This window comes from Triticum urartu, chromosome 3A, assembly GCF_056163025.1.
Source record: "Triticum urartu cultivar PI428250 chromosome 3A, HENAU_Tu73, whole genome shotgun sequence".
NCBI classification, from domain to species: domain Eukaryota; kingdom Viridiplantae; phylum Streptophyta; class Magnoliopsida; order Poales; family Poaceae; genus Triticum; species Triticum urartu.
Genome location: NC_141875.1, coordinates 738,570,170 through 738,579,611, shown reverse-complemented (window position 1 = coordinate 738,579,611; position 9,442 = coordinate 738,570,170).

The window sequence follows — 9,442 nt, the reverse complement described above, 5'->3', positions numbered from 1 at the left end:
TCCTTTGTTGTTAGGTGCATGCTGTTGGATGGTCTAATGTGTCCGGACAACGAAGTCTAGACATTTGTATGCTATTTGATGCACGGAGATGGAATCGCCCTCACATAGGAAATTTAGAGACATTACAAGCCACTAGTAGAAAACAGGGCTTTGGTTTGGGCCTGGCCAGCCCATTAGTCTCGGTTCAATCATGAATCGGGACCCATGGGGGAATTCGTCCTGGTTCGTGAGCCCAAGGGGCCGGCCGGGGCCTCATGGGCATTGGTCCCGGTTTGTATGGACCCATTTGTCCCCGTTCTAGGCACGAACCGGGACCAATGGTCCTCGCTCCTGGCCCACAACCATCGGTCCCGGTTCGTGTCTCGAACCGATACAGAAGGCTGTGCTTTAGTCCCGGTTTCTACCACGAACCGGGACAAATGAGTTGCCTATATATACCCCATCGCCACAGCAGAGCACTCCACAGTGCTCTATTTTTCTGGCCGGCGAGGGGAGGGCATTTCGGAGCTCTAGCTCACCTCCTATGCACATGAGGTGTTTGATGAAATGTCCGAGCCACACTAGTTAATCTTTCTCCTCTCGAAACTCGACCTCCGACTTCCATTTTCCCCGAGATTTGTCTAGGTTTAGAAGTCTGTCACGTCCCGTCCCCGTCTTCACCGCCGTCGATCGCCCGCACCAATCTCGTCACTGGCACAACCGTGGTGAGCCTCTTGTTCTTATCTTCTTTCTAAAAGAAAAAAATTCTTACTTCAGATAGGTGCTTGTCTAATTTTCTTACTTTTATTATTCCTTGTTATTAGATAGTGTGATGGTTTTGGTATTCGCCCTCATCGGCCCTCATCCTGTTTATGATTCGGATGTGGTATATATTATCTTTTTATAACTATTTGGTTCATTTATTGTTTATGACAATTATGCCGACCAATGTGACATATATTTTATTTATCTAGGAGGTGCTTGAACAGGAAATTCCAACCGACCCTATTGTCGAGAGGTTAAATTTAGTTGAAGAAGAAAACAATTACTTGAAGGAAAAAATAAAAAAAATTGAGGAGGAGAAGATGATATTGGAATTGCATGTTGTAGATGTCGTCGATGATCACAAGATCAAGATGGATGCAATGCGATTGAAGATTAGAAAGATTAGAAAATATGCCATTCATTCCGAGGCTTGGTATCATTATGCCGTTGGATCAATTGTTACCTTGGTAGTGATTATGATCGCATTTGTTGTTGCATTGAAAGGTTTTACATAGTTTCAATGTATGGTTTAATTAGATGCTCTGGAGAGCTATATGTTGTTCAATTTGAACTATGTATGTACTTTGGTTTTAATGTCAGGATGAACTACTATTGATTTGGTCACTTATCTATCCATGTGAACCTGTAATGGTTTTTGACACACATAATTATATATAATGCATGCAGATGAACCGGCAATGGATTTACGGTGACAGACACAAATAATTATGTTTCTCGAAGTGGCTGAGGCTAACCCTCTCAACTTTTTAGCACATGCTATGTGGGTGAAATGATGATACCATGCCAACTTTGAATGATGCATTTTGAACACACAAAAAGTCTAGAGTTCAAATAAGTTAAAAAAATGAAATCCCTTTGTAACAGATGAGTTTCCGTTTAAAACCCTGATACTTCGAAAGAGATTGTCCATTTTGTACACGAAGTGCATCTAGTTTTTTCCGTACCCCTCTCAACTAGTTAGCACATGCTTTGTGGGTGAAATGATGATACCATGCCAACTTTCAACCTCTTCAGAGTTCATTTGAAATGCTTTGGAATTTCAGGGTCTTATAGCTCAAAAAAATCAGTAAATTCATGAAAAATAACAAATGAAGTCACAAAGGGTTGAAAATTGATGATGTGGTTGAATGGTGCATTTTGAACACATAGAAAGTCTGGAGTTCAAATAAGTTTTAAAAAATGAAATCCCTTTGTAACAGATGAGTTTCTGTATGAAACCCTGATCAACTAAAAAGCCACATCATTTAGCTCAAAAATAATCAATTAAAATATTTTGTTATGATCAACTAAAACAAAACTATAATATTCTTTAATAGCAAACAGAAAATTATAGAAGCTTTTACAAACCTCTAATAGCAAAAGGTATCAACTAAAAAGCTTTTATAAACCTCTAATATTTTTTAAACTAAAATTATATAAAATTCATCCCACTTAAATTATCAAATTATTTTCTATCAAAACATGAAAAGTAGAAAGAAACAAAATAAACTTTAATAAATAAGTAGAAAAAAAATAAAATAAAATAAAATAAATAAGTAGAAATAAATTAAAATAAACTTTAATAAAATAAATAAGTAGAAACAAAATAAACTTTATAAAAGTAAAATAAATAAAAATAGCAACAGTAAGTTTTTTGTTGTAAGTAGAAACAAAATAAAATAAATAAAGCAACAAAAAAAATAAAAAAAGTGCCACCTACTGGGCCACCACAGCCTAAATATGACTAGAAACCCAACCATGGGTCAGGATTCAGGCCCGCAAGAGGCCTAGTAGGCCCACAAGCACATCGTGACAAATTAGGCCCAAAAGCCTGCAGTTGAGAGGAGCTCGAGAAGGTTGGCGCAACAGCGCTTATAAACCACTCACGAGCTCTCTCAACTAGCAAGGTGGAACTAAACTTTTGGCCGCGACGTGGGTAGCACAGGGCTTTAGTTCCGGTCGGTGCCACCAACCGAGACTAAAGTGGCGCATTGGTACCGGTTCGCGGCACCAACCGGGAGCAATGCCCCCCCTTTAGTCCCGGTTAGTTCCACCAACCGGGACCAAAGGCCTCTGCTTCCCGCCCTTTGGGCTGCTGAAAAGAGACCTTTGGTCCCGGTTGGTGGCACCAACCGGGACTAAAGGGGGGCATTGGTCCCGGTTGGTGCCACGAACCGGGACCAAAGCTCTGGGTATATAAGTAGCACATAGGAATTTTACAGAGTTCTTCATTAGTTGCCCCTGACAACGCCGAGCACATCGACCGCTGATACGTCTCCAACGTATCTATAATTTTTGATTGCTCCATGCTATATTATGTACTGTTTTGGACATTATTGGGCTTTATTATCCACTTTTATATTATTTTGGGGACTAACCTATTAACCGGAGGCCCAGCCCAGAATTGATGTTTTTTGCCTGTTTTAGGGTTTCGAAGAAAAGCAATATCAAACGGAGTCCAAATGGAATGAAACCTTCGGGAATGTGATTTTCTCAATGAACATGACCCGGGAGACTTGAACCCTACGTCAAGAAAGGAAACAGGACGCCACGAGGTAGGGGGGCTCACCCACCCCCACCAGGCGCGCCCTCCACCCTCTTGGGCCCCCTGTTGCTCCACCGACGTACTCCCACTAGTAGGGAAAAGCTTATAGGCAGACGCTTACTAGTAGCGAGGGTTTAGAACCCTCGCTACCGCTACTTACTAGTAGCGCGGGTTTTTACCCCTCGCTACTACTAAGTTGATACTAGTAGCGCGGGTTTTTAACCCTCACTACTACTAAGCGATCTCTACCGTGCCCTCCCGGGATATGCCATAGTAGTAGCGAGGGGTACAAACCCGCGCTACTACTAAGTTGATAGTAGTAGTGCGGTTTTATACCCCTCGCTACTACTAAGTACGAGGTAGGTGAATGATACGTCTCCAACTTATCTATAATTTTTGATTGCTCCATGCTATATTATCTACGGTTTTGGACTATATTGGGCTTTATTTTCCACTTTTATATTACTTTTGGGACTAACCTATTAACCGGAGGCCCATCCTAGAATTGCTGTTTTTTTCCAATTTCAGTGTTTCGAAGAAACAGAATATCAAACGGAATCCAAACGGAATAAAATCTTCGGGAACGTGATTTTCTCACCGAACGTGATCCAGGAGACTTGGACCCTGCTCCAAGGAACAAAAGAGGCGGTCATGAGGGTGGGGGGCGCCCCCCCTAGGGTGCGCCCCCTGCCTCGTTGGCCCTTCGTTCCTCCTCCGGCGTACTTCTTCATCCTATACATACACACGTACCCCCAAACGATCAGTATAGGAGCCAAAAACCTAATTCCACCGCCGCAACTTTCTGTATCCACAAGATCCCATCTCGGGGCCTGTTCCAGAGCTCCGCCGGAAGAGGGCCGTCATAACAGAGGGCTTCTACATCATCATAGCCTCTCCGATGAAGTGTGAGTAGTTTACCTCAGACCTTCGGGTCCATATTTAGTAGCTGGATGGCTTCTTCTCTCTCTTTGAATCTCAATACAAAGTTCTCCCCCTCTCTCGTGGAGATCTATTCGATGTAATCTTCTTTTTGCGGTGTGTTTGTTGAAACTGATGAATTGTGGGTTTATGATCAAGTCTATCTATGAATAATATTTGAATCTTCTCTGAATTCTTTTATGCATGATTGTTTATCTTTGCAAGTCTCTTCGAATTATCCATTTGGTTTGGCCAACTAGATTGGTAGTTCTTGCCATGGGAGAAGTGCTTAGCTTTGGGTTCGATCTTGCGGTGTCCTTATCCAGTGATAGAAGGGGCAGCAAGGCACGTATTGTATCGTTGCCATCGAGGATAACAAGATGGGGTTTATTTCATATTGCATGAATTTATCTCTCTACATCATGTCATCTTGCTTAAGGCGTTACTCTGTTTTTAACTTAATACTCTAGATGCATGCTGAATAGCGGTCGATGAGTGGAGTAATAGTAGTAGATGCAGAATCGTTTCAGTCTACTTGTCATGGACGTGATGCCTATATACATGATCATGCCTAGATATTCTCATAATTATGCTCAATTCTGTCAATTGCTCAAGAGTAATTTGTTCACCCACCGTATAATACTTATGCTCTTAAGAGAAGCCACTAGTGAAACCTATGGCCCCCGGGTCTATTCTCATCATATCAATCTCCATGACTTTAATATTGTTTTTCTATTTGTTTTACTTTTACTTTTTACTTTGCATCTTTATACCAAAAATACCAAAAATATTCTATCTATCAGATCTCACTCTCGTAAGTGACCGTGAAGGGCTTGACAACCCCCAATCGCGTTGGTTGCGAGTAGCTATCATTTTGTACAGGTACGAGGGACTTGAGCGTGGCCTCCTACTGGATTGATACCTTGGTTCTCAAAAACTGAGGGAAATACTTACGCTACTCTGCTGCATCATCCTTTCCTCTTTGGGGAAAACCAACGCAAGCTCAAGACTTAGCAAGAAGGATTTCTGGCGCCGTTGCCGGGGAGTCCATGCAAAAGTCAACATACCAAGTACCATCACAATCCCTATCTCTCGCATTACATTATTTGCCATTTGCCTCTCGTTTTCCTCTCCCCCTAATTCACCCTTGCCGTTTTATTCGCCCTCTCTCTCTATCCTCCCTCTCTATTTGCCTCTTTTGCCCGTTTGCTCTTGTTTGCTCGTGTGCTAGTTTGTTTGCTTGTCGTCATGGCTAGTCTCATATCTTCTCTGTTGTCTCCCGAGAGTGAAGTTCTAAATTTTAAACAAAGGGAGGGAGAAAATCTAAAAGATGCTTGGTATAGGATTTGCAATGCTCAAAATAGATCTACCAGGAAGCAATCTACCTTAGTTCTTCTCCGCAATTTTTATGTAGGTATTAATCCTTGGAATAGATATATCCTCGATACCATTACCGGAGGGAACTTCTTGGGTAGCCATACTTTTGATTCTTATAATGCTATGTTAGATTTATTTGGCTCACCACCTCTTTTGGTTAATGGAACCATGTTAACTTTGGAGCATGTTATGCAAAGACTTGAAATTATTGAAAATGAATTTGCCACTATTGAATCAATTGAAACTCTAGATAAAAAGAGCCACAATCAAATTACTCAATATGTATCTAAGGTAGGAATGACTTTGAAAAATATTAAGGAAAAGGAACCCATAGTTAATGAGAAGATGAACTTAGATTCTACTAGAATTGATAAACTTGAGGGTATCATTACAAATTTGGGAACCGCTTTTTCTTCCGTAAAGAATACTCCTAGTCCTCCTAGTAAAATTGCCAAGCTTATGTATGTCCCTAAAAATAAGGGTGAATCATCTAGTAAGGAAACTGCGGATCTTAAATCTATAAGTATTCATCCCAATCTTTTTGCTATCATTAAGGAACCATTTATTGCAAATGAATTTTTCGATATTGTGCCTAAAATTTTGATAATTAATAAAAAGAAAGAAATTCCTAAAGATGGTAGATGCCTAATTGAAGAATTTCCTACCAAAGATGGCAATACCTAGATCTATTCTTGCTCGTTATGCCTAGCTAGGGGCGTTAAACGATAGCGCTTGTTGGGAGGCAACCCAATTTTATTTTTATTCCTTTCTATTTGCTCCTGTTTAGTAATAAATAAATTATCTAGCCTCTGTTTTGGTTGTTTTTTTGTGTTTAATTACTCCTTGTGCCAACTAGAACCGTTGGGAAGACTTGGGGAAAGTCTTGTTGAACTTGCTGTAAAAAACAGACAATTAGTTCTCACGAGAACTGCTGCCATTTTTATTTGAAGAGTTCTATTTAGTTAATTCTTTTTGAATATTATTAACAGATAAATTCCTCACGTCCAGAAATTTATTTTAGAATTTTTGGGGTTCAAGATCTTGCGCTAGCTACAGATTACTACAGACTGTTCTGTTTTTGACAGATTCTGTTTTTCTTGTGTTGTTTGCTTATTTTGATGAATCTATGGCTAGTAAAATAGTTTATAATCCATAGAGAAGTTGGAATACAGTAGTTTTAACACCAATATAAATAAAGAATGAGTTCATTACAGTACATTGAAGTGGTATTTTGTTTTCTTTCGCTAACGGAGCTCACGAGTTTTCTATTTTGAGTTTTGTGTTGTGAAGTTTTCAAGTTTTGGGTAAGAATTTGATGGATTATGGAACAAGGAGTGGCATGAGCCTAAGCTTGGGGATGCCCATGGCACCCCCAATACAATCCAAGGACACCAAAAAGTCAAAGCTTAGGGATGCCCCGGAAGGCATCCCCTCTTTTCGTCCACTTCCATCGGTAACTTTACTTGGAGCTATATTTTTATTCACCAACATGATATGTGTTTAGCTTGGAGCGTCTTGAATTATTTGTGTCTTTGTTTGCTAGTATACCAGAATCATCCTTGTTGTACACACCTTTTGAGAGAGCCATACATGAATTAAAATTTGATATAATACTCTATGTGCTTCACTTATATCTTTTGAGCGTTATAATTTTGATCTATGTGCTTCACTTAGATATTTTAGAGCACAGTGGTGGATTTGTTTTAAAGAAACTATTGATCTCTCATGCTTCACTTAAATTATTTTGAGAGTCCCTTAATAGCATGGTAATTTGCTTAATAATAATATGCTTGGTATTCAAGATTTGTGAAACTTTCTTTTGAGTGTGTTGAATACTGAGAAAAGATTGAAGCATGATAATTGTTTTGAGATATGGAGGTGATAATATTAAAGTCATGCTAGTTGAGTAGTTGTGAATATAAAGAATACTTGTGTCGAAGTTTGTGATTCCCGTAGCATGCACGTATGGTGAACTGTTATGTTATGAAGTCGGAGCATGATTTATTTATTGATTGTCTTCCTTATGAGTGGCAGTCGGGGACGAGCGATGGTCTTTTCCTACCAATCTATCCCCCTAGGAGCATGCGCGTAGTACTTTGCTTTGATAACTTCTAGATTTTTGCAATAAGTATATGAGTTCTTTATGACTAATGTTGAGTCCATGGATCATACGCACTCTCACCCTTCCACCTTTGCTAGCCTCCCTAATACCGCGCACCTTTTGCCGGTATCATACACCTACCATATACCTTCCTCAAAATAGCCACCATACCTACCTATTATGGCATTTCTATAGCCATTCCGAGATATATTGCCATGCAACTTTCCACCATTCCGATTATTATGACACACTCCATCATTGTCATATTGCATATCCCGGTACACCGTCGGAGGCATTCATATAGAGTCATATTTTGTTCTAAGTATCGAGTTGTAATTTTTGAGTTGTAAGAAAAATAAAAGTGTGATGATCATGATTATTAGAGCATTGTCCCAGTGAGGAAAGAATGATGGAGACTATGATTCCCCCACAAGTCGGGATGAGACTCCGGACAAAAATAAAAAAATATAAAAGAGGCAAAAGAAGCCCAAATAAAAAAATGACATAAAAAGAGAAAGGCCATATAAAAAAAGAGAGAAAAAGAGAGAAGGGACAATGCTACTATCCTTTTACCACACTTGTGCTTCAAAGTAGCACCATGATCTTCATAGTAGAGAGTCTCTCATATTATCACTTTCATATACTAGTGGGAATCTTTCATTATAGAACTTGGCTTGTATATTCCAATGATGGGCTTCCTCAAATTGCCCTAGGTCTTCATGAGCAAGCAAGTTGGATGCACACCCACTTAGTTTCTTTTTGTGCTTTCATATACTTATAGCTCTAGTGCATCCGTTGCATGGCAATCCCTACTCACTCACATTGATATCTATTGATGGGCATCTCCATAGCCCGTTGATACGCCTAGTTGATGTGAGACTATCTTCTCCCTTTTTGCCTTCTCAACAACCACCATTATATTCCACCCATAGTGCTATATCCATGGCTCACGCTCATGTATTGCGTGAAGATTGAAAAAGTTTTGAAAAAGTTAGAGTATGAAACAATTGCTTGGCTTGTCATCGGGGTTGTGCATGATTTAAATACTTTGTGTGGGGAAGATGAAGCATAGCCAGACTATATGATTTTGTAGGGATAACTTTCTTTGGCCATGTTATTTTGAGAAGACATAATTGCTTTGTTAGTATGCTTGAAGTATTATCATTTCTTATGTCAATATAAACCTTTGTCTTGAATCTTTCTAATCTGAATATTCATACCACAATTAAGAAGATTTGCATTGAAATTATGCCAAGTAGCACTCCGCATCAAAAATCCTATTTTTATCATTCACCTACTCAAGGACGAGCAGGAATTAAGCTTGGGGATACCTGATACGTCTCCAATGTATCTATAATTTTTGATTGCTCCATGCTATATTATCTACTGTTTTGGACTATATTGGGCTTTATTTTCCACTTTTATATTACTTTTGGGACTAACCTATTAACGGGAGGCCCAGCCCAGAATTGCTGTTTTTTTCCTATTTCAGTGTTTCGAAGAAACGGAATATCAAACGGAGTCCAAACGGAATAAAATCTTTGGGAACGTGATTTTCTCACCGAACGTGATCTAGGAGACTTGGACTCTGCTCCAAGGAACAAAAGAGGCGGTCACGAGGGTGGGGGCGCCCCCCTAGGGCGCGCCCCCTGCCTCGTGGGCCCCTCATTGCTCCTCCGGCGTACTTGTTCCTCCTATATATACACACGTACCCCCAAACGATCAGGACAGGAGACAACAACCTAATTCCACCGCCG